Source organism: Oncorhynchus tshawytscha, linkage group LG33 (genome assembly GCF_018296145.1).
Source record: "Oncorhynchus tshawytscha isolate Ot180627B linkage group LG33, Otsh_v2.0, whole genome shotgun sequence".
NCBI lineage: Eukaryota > Metazoa > Chordata > Actinopteri > Salmoniformes > Salmonidae > Oncorhynchus > Oncorhynchus tshawytscha.
The window spans coordinates 35319993-35332021 of NC_056461.1; positions in this window are offsets into that span (position 1 = coordinate 35319993).

Genomic DNA, 12029 nt, shown 5'->3' on the forward strand with positions numbered 1-12029 from the left:
TTAGGCTCTTATCCAGAGACACTACAGTTGGGAGTCATTTAGCAGTTTCTTATCCAGAGACAGTACAGTTGGGAGTCATTTAGCAGAGTCTCTTATCCAGAGACAGTACAGTTGAGAGTCATTTAGCAGAGGCTCTTATCCAGAGACACTACAGCAGGGAGTCAGTTAGCAGTTTCTTATCCAGAGACAGTACAGTTGGGAGTCATTTAGCAGAGTCTCTTATCCAGAGACAGTACAGTTGGGAGTCATTTATTAGGCTCTTACCAACAGACACTGCAGTAGGGAGTCATTTAGCAGAGGCTCTTATCCAGAGACACTGCAGTAGGGAGTCATTTAGCAGAGGCTCTTACCCAGAGACACTACAGTAGGGAGTCATTTAGCAGAGGCTCTTATCCAGAAAAACTATACACTATAGCAGGGAGTCATTTAGCAGAGTCTCTTATCCAGAGACACTACAGTAGGGAGTCATTTAGCAGAGGCTCTTATCCAGAGACACTACAGCAGGGAGTCATTTAGCAGTTTCTTATCCAGAGACACTACAGTAGGGAGTCATTTAGCAGAGGCTCTTATCCAGAGACACTACAGCAGGGAGTCATTTAGCAGTTTCTTATCCAGAGACAGTACAGTTGGGAGTCATTTAGCAGAGTCTCTTATCCAGAGACACTACAGTAGGGAGTCATTTAGCAGAGGCTCTTATCCAGAGACACTATAGCAGGGACTCATTTTGCAGTTTCTTATCCAGAGACACTACAGTAGGGAGTCATTTAGCAGAGGCTCTTATCCAGACACAACAGAAGGGAGTCACTTAGCAGTCTCTTATCCAGAGACACTACAGTTGGGAGTCATTTAGCAGAGTCTCTTATCCAGAGGCACTGCAATAGGGAGTCATTTAGCAGAGGCTCTTACCCAGAGACACTACAGTAGGGAGTCATTTAACAGAAGCTCTTATCCAGAGAAACTACAGTAGGGAGTCATTTAGCAGAGGCTCTTATCCAGAGACACTATAGCAGGGAGTCATTTAGCAGTTTCTTATCCAGAGACAGTACAGTTGGGAGTCATTTAGCAGAGTCTCTTATCCAGAGACACTACAGTAGGGAGTCATTTAGCAGAGGCTCTTATCCAGAGACACTATACACTATAGCAGGGAGTCATTTAGCAGAGGCTCTTATCCAGAGACAGTACAGTAGGGAGTCATTTAACAGAAGCTCTTATCCAGAGACACTACAGTAGGGAGTCATTTAGCAGAGGCTCTTATCCAGAGACACTATAGCAGGGAGTCATTTAGCAGTTTCTTATCCAGAGACAGTACAGTTGGGAGTCATTTAGCAGAGTCTCTTATCCAGAGACACTACAGTAGGGAGTCATTTAGCAGAGGCTCTTATCCAGAGACACTATACACTATAGCAGGGAGTCATTTAGCAGAGGCTCTTATCCAGAGACAGTACAGTTGAGAGTCATTTAGCAGAGGCTCTTATCCAGAGACACGACAGCAGGGAGTCATTTAGCAGTTTCTTATCCAGAGACAGTACAGTTGGGAGTCATTTAGCAGAGTCTCTTATCCAGAGACACTACAGTAGGGAGTCATTTAGCAGAGGCTCTTATCCAGAGACACTACAGCAGGGAGTCATTTAGCAGTTTCAAATCCAGAGACAGTACAGTTGGGAGTCACTTAGCAGTCTCTTATCCAGAGACACTACAGTTGGGAGTCATTTAGCAGAGTCTCTTATCCAGAGACACTACAGTAGGGAGTCATTTAGCAGAGGCTCTTATCCAGAGACACTATAGCAGGGACTCATTTTGCGATTTCTTATCCAGAGACACTACAGTAGGGAGTCATTTAGCAGAGTCTCTTATCCAGAGGCACTGCAATAGGGAGTCATTTAGCAGAGGCTCTTACCCAGAGACACTACAGTAGGGAGTAATTTAACAGAAGCTCTTATCCAGAGACACTACAGTAGGGAGTCATTTAGCAGAGGCTCTTATCCAGAGACACTACAGCAGGGAGTCATTTAGCAGTTTCTTATCCAGAGACAGTACAGTTGGGAGTCACTTAGCAGTCTCTTATCCAGAGACACTACAGTTGGGAGTCATTTAGCAGAGTCTCTTATCCAGAGACACTACAGTAGGGAGTCATTTAGCAGAGGCTCTTATCCAGAGACACTACAGTTGGGAGTCATTTAGCAGAGGCTCTTACCCACAGACACTGCAGTAGGGAGTCATTTAGCAGAGGCTCTTATCCAGAGACACTGCAGTAGGGAGTCATTTAGCAGAGGCTCTTATCCAGAGACACTACAGCAGGGAGTCATTTAGCAGTTTCTTATCCAGAGACAGTACAGTTGGGAGACATTTAGCAGAGTCTCTTATCCAGAGACACTACAGTTGGGAGTCATTTAGCAGAGTCTCTTATCCAGAGACACTACAGTAGGGAGTCATTTAGCAGAGGCTCTTACCCAGAGACACTACAGTAGGGAGTCATTTAACAGAGGCTCTTATCCAGAGACACTACAGTAGGGAGTAATTTATTAGGCTCTTATCCAGAGACACTACAGTTGGGAGTCATTTAGCAGAGGCTCTTACCCACAGACACTGCAGTAGGGAGTCATTTAGCAGAGGCTCTTATCCAGAGACACTGCAGTAGGGAGTCATTTAGCAGAGGCTCTTATCCAGAGACACTGCAGTAGGGAGTCATTTAGCAGAGGCTCTTATCCAGAGACACTACAGCAGGGAGTCATTTAGCAGTTTCTTATCCAGAGACAGTACAGTTGGGAGACATTTAGCAGAGTCTCTTATCCAGAGACACTACAGTTGGGAGTCATTTAGCAGAGGCTCTTACCCACAGACACTGCAGTAGGGAGTCATTTAGCAGAGGCTCTTATCCAGAGACACTGCAGTAGGGAGTCATTTAGCAGAGGCTCTTATCCAGAGACACTACAGCAGGGAGTCATTTAGCAGTTTCTTATCCAGAGACAGTACAGTTGGGAGACATTTAGCAGAGTCTCTTATCCAGAGACACTACAGTTGGGAGTCATTTAGCAGTTTCTTATCCAGAGACAGTACAGTTGGGAGTCATTTAGCAGAGTCTCTTATCCAGAGACAGTACAGTTGAGAGTCATTTAGCAGAGGCTCTTATCCAGAGACACTACAGCAGGGAGTCAGTTAGCAGTTTCTTATCCAGAGACAGTACAGTTGGGAGTCATTTAGCAGAGTCTCTTATCCAGAGACAGTACAGTTGGGAGTCATTTATTAGGCTCTTATCCAGAGACAGTACAGTTGAGAGTCATTTAGCAGAGGCTCTTATCCAGAGACACTACAGCAGGGAGTCATTTAGCAGTTGCTTGTCCAGAGACACTACAGTAGGGAGTCATTTAGCAGAGGCTCTTATCCAGAGGCACTGCAATAGGGAGTCATTTAGCAGAGGCTCTTACCCAGAGACACTACAGTAGGGAGTCATTTAACAGAGGCTCTTATCCAGAGACACTACAGTAGGGAGTCATTTATTAGGCTCTTATCCAGAGACACTACAGTTGGGAGTCATTTAGCAGAGGCTCTTACCCACAGACACTGCAGTAGGGAGTCATTTAGCAGAGGCTCTTATCCAGAGACACTGCAGTAGGGAGTCATTTAGCAGAGGCTCTTACCCAGAGACACTACAGTAGGGAGTCATTTAGCAGAGGCTCTTATCCAGAGACACTATACACTATAGCAGGGAGTCATTTAGCAGAGTCTCTTATCCAGAGACACTACAGTAGGGAGTCATTTAGCAGAGGCTCTTATCCAGAGACACTACAGTAGGGAGTCATTTAGCAGAGGCTCTTATCCAGAGACACTACAGCAGGGAGTCATTTAGCAGTTTCTTATCCAGAGACAGTACAGTTGGGAGACATTTAGCAGAGTCTCTTATCCAGAGACACTACAGTTGGGAGTCATTTAGCAGTTTCTTATCCAGAGACAGTACAGTTGGGAGTCATTTAGCAGAGACTCTTATCCAGAGACAGTACAGTTGGGAGTCATTTATTAGGCTCTTATCCAGAGACACTACAGTTGGGAGTCATTTATCCAGAGTCTCTTATCCAGAGACACTACAGTAGGGAGTCATTTAGCAGAGGCTCTTATCCAGAGACACTATAGCAGGGAGTCATTTAGCAGTTTCTTATCCAGAGACAGTACAGTTGGGAGTCATTTAGCAGAGTCTCTTATCCAGAGACACTACAGTAGGGAGTCATTTAGCAGAGGCTCTTATCCAGAGACACTATACACTATAGCAGGGAGTCATTTAGCAGAGGCTCTTATCCAGAGACAGTACAGTTGAGAATCATTTAGCAGAGGCTCTTATCCAGAGACACGACAGCAGGGAGTCATTTAGCAGTTTCTTATCCAGAGACAGTGCAGTTGGGAGTCATTTAGCAGAGTCTCTTATCCAGAGACACTACAGTAGGGAGTCATTTAGCAGAGGCTCTTATCCAGAGACACTACAGCAGGGAGTCATTTAGCAGTTTCTTATCCAGAGACAGTACAGTTGGGAGTCACTTAGCAGTCTCTTATCCAGAGACACTACAGTTGGGAGTCATTTAGCAGAGTCTCTTATCCAGAGACACTACAGTAGGGAGTCATTTAGCAGAGGCTCTTATCCAGAGACACTATAGCAGGGACTCATTTTGCGATTTCTTATCCAGAGACACTACAGTAGGGAGTCATTTAGCAGAGGCTCTTATCCAGACACAACAGAAGGGAGTCACTTAGCAGTCTCTTATCCAGAGACACTACAGTTGGGAGTCATTTAGCAGAGTCTCTTATCCAGAGGCACTGCAATAGGGAGTCATTTAGCAGAGGCTCTTACCCAGAGACACTACAGTAGGGAGTCATTTAACAGAAGCTCTTATCCAGAGACACTACAGTAGGGAGTCATTTAGCAGAGGCTCTTATCCAGAGACACTAGAGCAGGGAGTCATTTAGCAGTTTCTTATCCAGAGACAGTACAGTTGGGAGTCATTTAGCAGAGTCTCTTATCCAGAGACACTACAGTAGGGAGTCATTTAGCAGAGGCTCTTATCCAGAGACACTATACACTATAGCAGGGAGTCATTTAGCAGAGGCTCTTATCCAGAGACAGTACAGTTGGGAGTCATTTAGCAGAGTCTCTTATCCAGAGACACTACAGTAGGGAGTCATTTAGCAGAGGCTCTTATCCAGAGACACTATAGCAGGGAGTCATTTAGCAGTTTCTTATCCAGAGACAGTACAGTTGGGAGTCATTTAGCAGAGTCTCTTATCCAGAGACACTACAGTAGGGAGTCATTTAGCAGAGGCTCTTATCCAGAGACACTATACACTATAGCAGGGAGTCATTTAGCAGAGGCTCTTATCCAGAGACAGTACAGTTGAGAGTCATTTAGCAGAGGCTCTTATCCAGAGACACTACAGCAGGGAGTCATTTAGCAGTTTCTTATCCAGAGACAGTACAGTTGGGAGTCATTTAGCAGAGTCTCTTATCCAGAGACAGTACAGTTGGGAGTCATTTAGCAGAGTCTCTTATCCAGAGACACTACAGTTGGGAGTCATTTAGCAGAGTCTTATCCAGAGACAGTACAGTAGGGAGTCATTTAGCAGTCTCTTACCCAGAGACACTACAGTAGGGAGTCATTTAGCAGAGGCTCTTATCCAGAGAAACTATAGAAGGGAGTCATTTAGCAGTTTCTTACCCAAAGACACTACAGTTGGGAGTCATTTATTAGGCTCTTATCCAGAGACACTACAGCAGGGAGTCATTTAGCAGTTTCTTATCCAGAGACAGTACAGTTGGGAGTCATTTAGCAGAGTCTCTTATCCAGAGACACTGCAGTAGGGAGTCATTTAGCAGAGGCTCTTACCCAGAGACACTACAGTAGGGAGTCATTTAGCAGTCTCTTATCCAGAGACACTACAGTTGGGAGTCATTTATCCAGAGTCTCTTATCCAGAGACACTACAGTAGGGAGTCATTTAGCAGAGGCTCTTATCCAGAGACACAACAGAAGGGAGTCATTTAGCAGAGGCTCTTATCCAGACACAACAGAAGGGAGTAATTTAGCAGAGGCTCTTATCCAGAGACACTACAGTAGGGAGTCATTTAGCAGTCTCTTACCCAGAGACACTACAGTTGGGAGTCATTTATCCAGTCTCTTATCCAGAGACACTACAGTAGGGAGTCATTTAGCAGAGGCTCTTATCCAGAGAAACTATAGCAGGGAGTCATTTAGCAGTTTCTTATCCAGAGACAGTACAGTTGGGAGTCATTTAGCAGAGTCTCTTATCCAGAGACACTACAGTAGGGAGTCATTTAGCAGAGGCTCTTATCCAGAGACACTACAGTAGGGAGTCATTTTGCAGTTTCTTATCCAGAGACACTACAGTAGGGAGTCATTTAGCAGAGGCTCTTATCCAGAGACACTACAGTAGGGAGTCATTTAGCAGAGGCTCTTATCCAGAGAAACTATAGCAGGGAGTCATTTAGCAGTTTCTTACCCAAAGACACTACAGTTGGGAGTCATTTATTAGGCTCTTATCCAGAGACACTACAGCAGGGAGTCATTTAGCAGTTTCTTATCCAGAGACAGTACAGTTGGGAGTCATTTAGCAGAGTCTCTTATCCAGAGACACTGCAGTAGGGAGTCATTTAGCAGAGGCTCTTACCCAGAGACACTACAGTAGGGAGTCATTTAGCAGTCTCTTATCCAGAGACACTACAGTTGGGAGTCATTTATCCAGAGTCTCTTATCCAGAGACACTGCAGTAGGGAGTCATTTAGCAGTTTCTTATCCAGAGACCGTACAGTTGGGAGTCATTTAGCAGAGTCTCTTATCCAGAGACACTACAGTAGGGAGTCATTTAGCAGAGGCTCTTATCCAGAGACACTACAGTAGGGAGTCATTTAGCAGAGGCTCTTATCCAGAGACACTACAGTAGGGAGTCATTTAGAGTGACTTACTTACTGTACATTCATATTAAGATAGCTACATGAGACAGTCTCTTATCCAGAGACACTGCAGTAGGGAGTCATTTAGCAGAGGCTCTTATCCAGACACAACAGAAGGGAGTCATTTAGCAGAGGCTCTTATCCAGAGACACTACAGTAGGGAGTCATTTATCCAGAGTCTTATCCAGAGACACTATAGCAGGGAGTCATTTAGCAGTTTCTTATCCAGAGACAGTACTGCAGTAGGGAGTCATTTAGCAGAGGCTCTTATCCAGACACAACAGAAGGGAGTAATTTAGCAGAGGCTCTTATCCAGAGACACTACAGTAGGGAGTCATTTAGCAGAGGCTCTTATCCAGAGAAACTATAGCAGGGAGTCATTTAGCAGTTTCTTATCCAGAGACAGTACAGTTGGGAGTCATTTAGCAGAGTCTCTTATCCAGAGACACTACAGTAGGGAGTCATTTAGCAGAGGCTCTTATCCAGAGACAGTACAGTTGGGAGTCATTTAGCAGAGTCTCTTATCCAGAGACACTACAGTTGGGAGTCATTTAGCAGTTTCTTATCCAGAGACAGTACAGTTGGGAGTCATTTAGCAGAGGCTCTTATCCAGAGACACTACAGTAGGGAGTCATTTAGCAGTTGCTTGTCCAAAGACACTACAGTAGGGAGTCATTTAGCAGAGGCTCTTATCCAGAGACACTACAGTAGGGAGTCATTTAGAGTGACTTACTTACTGTACATTCATATTAAGATAGCTACATGAGACAGTCTCTTATCCAGAGACACTGCAGTAGGGAGTCATTTAGCAGAGGCTCTTATCCAGACACAACAGAAGGGAGTCATTTAGCAGAGGCTCTTATCCAGAGACACTACAGTAGGGAGTCATTTATCCAGAGTCTTATCCAGAGACACTATAGCAGGGAGTCATTTAGCAGTTTCTTATCCAGAGACAGTACTGCAGTAGGGAGTCATTTAGCAGAGGCTCTTATCCAGACACAACAGAAGGGAGTAATTTAGCAGAGGCTCTTATCCAGAGACACTACAGTAGGGAGTCATTTAGCAGAGGCTCTTATCCAGAGAAACTATAGCAGGGAGTCATTTAGCAGTTTCTTATCCAGAGACAGTACAGTTGGGAGTCATTTAGCAGAGTCTCTTATCCAGAGACACTACAGTAGGGAGTCATTTAGCAGAGGCTCTTATCCAGAGACAGTACAGTTGGGAGTCATTTAGCAGAGTCTCTTATCCAGAGACACTACAGTTGGGAGTCATTTAGCAGTTTCTTATCCAGAGACAGTACAGTTGGGAGTCATTTAGCAGAGTCTTATCCAGAGACAGTACAGTAGGGAGTCATTTAGCAGAGGCTCTTATCCAGAGAAACTATAGAAGGGAGTCATTTAGCAGTTTCTTATCCAGAGACAGTACAGTTGGGAGTCATTTAGCAGAGTCTCTTATCCAGAGACACTACAGTAGGGAGTCATTTAGCAGAGGCTCTTACCCAAAGACACTACAGTTGGGAGTCATTTATTAGGCTCTTATCCAGAGACACTACAGCAGGGAGTCATTTAGCAGTTTCTTATCCAGAGACAGTACAGTTGGGAGTCATTTAGCAGAGTCTCTTATCCAGAGACACTACAGTTGGGAGTCATTTAGCAGAGTCTTATCCAGGGACAGTACAGTAGGGAGTCATTTAGCAGTCTCTTACCCAGAGACACTACAGTAGGGAGTCATTTAGCAGAGGCTCTTATCCAGAGAAACTATAGAAGGGAGTCATTTAGCAGTTTCTTACCCAAAGACACTACAGTTGGGAGTCATTTATTAGGCTCTTATCCAGAGACACTACAGCAGGGAGTCATTTAGCAGTTTCTTATCCAGAGACAGTACAGTTGGGAGTCATTTAGCAGAGTCTCTTATCCAGAGACACTGCAGTAGGGAGTCATTTAGCAGAGGCTCTTATCCAGACACAACAGAAGGGAGTCATTTAGCAGAGGCTCTTATCCAGAGACACTACAGTAGGGAGTCATTTATCCAGAGTCTTATCCAGAGACACTATAGCAGGGAGTCATTTAGCAGTTTCTTATCCAGAGACAGTACAGTTGGGAGTCATTTAGCAGAGGCTCTTATCCAGACACAACAGAAGGGAGTAATTTAGCAGAGGCTCTTATCCAGAGACACTACAGTTGGGAGTCATTTAGCAGTTTCTTATCCAGAGACAGTACAGTTGGGAGTCATTTAGCAGAGTCTCTTATCCAGAGACACTACAGTTGGGAGTCATTTAGCAGAGTCTCTTATCCAGAGACACTACAGTTGGGAGTCATTTAGCAGAGTCTCTTATCCAGAGACACTACAGTTGGGAGTCATTTAGCAGTTTCTTATCCAGAGACACTACAATAGGGAGTCATTTAGCAGAGGCTCTTACCCAGAGACACTGCAGTAGGGAGTCATTTAGCAGAGGCTCTTATCCAGACACAACAGAAGGGAGTAATTTAGCAGAGGCTCTTATCCAGAGACACTACAGTAGGGAGTCATTTAGCAGAGGCTCTTATCCAGAGAAACTATAGCAGGGAGTCATTTAGCAGTTTCTTATCCAGAGACAGTACAGTTGGGAGTCATTTAGCAGAGTCTCTTATCCAGAGACACTACAGTAGGGAGTCATTTAGCAGAGGCTCTTATCCAGAGACAGTACAGTTGGGAGTCATTTAGCAGAGTCTCTTATCCAGAGACACTACAGTTGGGAGTCATTTAGCAGTTTCTTATCCAGAGACAGTACAGTTGGGAGTCATTTAGCAGAGTCTTATCCAGAGACAGTACAGTAGGGAGTCATTTAGCAGAGGCTCTTATCCAGAGAAACTATAGAAGGGAGTCATTTAGCAGTTTCTTACCCAAAGACACTACAGTTGGGAGTCATTTATTAGGCTCTTATCCAGAGACACTACAGCAGGGAGTCATTTAGCAGTTTCTTATCCAGAGACAGTACAGTTGGGAGTCATTTAGCAGAGTCTCTTATCCAGAGACACTGCAGTAGGGAGTCATTTAGCAGAGGCTCTTACCCAGAGACACTACAGTAGGGAGTCATTTAGCAGTCTCTTATCCAGAGACACTACAGTTGGGAGTCATTTATCCAGAGTCTCTTATCCAGAGACACTACAGTAGGGAGTCATTTAGCAGAGGCTCTTATCCAGAGACACTACAGCAGGGAGTCATTTAGCAGTTTCTTATCCAGAGACAGTACAGTAGGGAGTCATTTAGCAGAGTCTCTTATCCAGAGACACTACAGTAGGGAGTCATTTAGAGTGACTTACTTACTGTACATTCATATTAAGATAGCTACATGAGACAGTCTCTTATCCAGAGACACTGCAGTAGGGAGTCATTTAGCAGAGGCTCTTATCCAGACACAACAGAAGGGAGTCATTTAGCAGAGGCTCTTATCCAGAGACACTACAGTAGGGAGTCATTTATCCAGAGTCTTATCCAGAGACACTATAGCAGGGAGTCATTTAGCAGTTTCTTATCCAGAGACAGTACTGCAGTAGGGAGTCATTTAGCAGAGGCTCTTATCCAGACACAACAGAAGGGAGTAATTTAGCAGAGGCTCTTATCCAGAGACACTACAGTAGGGAGTCATTTAGCAGAGGCTCTTATCCAGAGAAACTATAGCAGGGAGTCATTTAGCAGTTTCTTATCCAGAGACAGTACAGTTGGGAGTCATTTAGCAGAGTCTCTTATCCAGAGACACTACAGTAGGGAGTCATTTAGCAGGTTCTTATCCAGAGACAGTACAGTTGGGAGTCATTTAGCAGTCTCTTATCCAGAGACAGTACAGTTGGGAGTCATTTAGCAGAGTCTTATCCAGAGACAGTACAGTAGGGAGTCATTTAGCAGAGGCTCTTATCCAGAGAAACTATAGAAGGGAGTCATTTAGCAGTTTCTTACCCAAAGACACTACAGTTGGGAGTCATTTATTAGGCTCTTATCCAGAGACACTACAGCAGGGAGTCATTTAGCAGTTTCTTATCCAGAGACAGTACAGTTGGGAGTCATTTAGCAGAGTCTCTTATCCAGAGACACTACAGTTGGGAGTCATTTAGCAGAGTCTTATCCAGAGACAGTACAGTAGGGAGTCATTTAGCAGTCTCTTACCCAGAGACACTACAGTAGGGAGTCATTTAGCAGAGGCTCTTATCCAGAGAAACTATAGAAGGGAGTCATTTAGCAGTTTCTTACCCAAAGACACTACAGTTGGGAGTCATTTATTAGGCTCTTATCCAGAGACACTACAGCAGGGAGTCATTTAGCAGTTTCTTATCCAGAGACAGTACAGTTGGGAGTCATTTAGCAGAGTCTCTTATCCAGAGACACTGCAGTAGGGAGTCATTTAGCAGAGGCTCTTACCCAGAGACACTACAGTAGGGAGTCATTTAGCAGTCTCTTATCCAGAGACACTACAGTTGGGAGTCATTTAGCAGAGTCTCTTATCCAGAGACACTACAGTAGGGAGTCATTTAGCAGAGGCTCTTATCCAGAGACACTACAGTAGGGAGTCATTTAGCAGAGGCTCTTATCCAGACACAACAGAAGGGAGTAATTTAGCAGAGGCTCTTATCCAGAGACACTACAGTAGGGAGTCATTTAGCAGTCTCTTACCCAGAGACACTACAGTTGGGAGTCATTTATCCAGTCTCTTATCCAGAGACACTACAGTAGGGAGTCATTTAGCAGAGGCTCTTATCCAGAGAAACTATAGCAGGGAGTCATTTAGCAGTTTCTTATCCAGAGACCGTACAGTTGGGAGTCATTTAGCAGAGTCTCTTATCCAGAGACACTACAGTAGGGAGTCATTTAGCAGAGGCTCTTATCCAGAGACACTACAGTAGGGAGTCATTTAGCAGTTGCTTGTCCAAAGACACTACAGTAGGGAGTCATTTAGCAGAGGCTCTTATCCAGAGACACTACAGTAGGGAGTCATTTAGAGTGACTTACTTACTGTACATTCATATTAAGATAGCTACATGAGACAACCACAAATCACAGTCAAATACAAGATACGAACATTCCATTCCAGCTAAACACTGGGT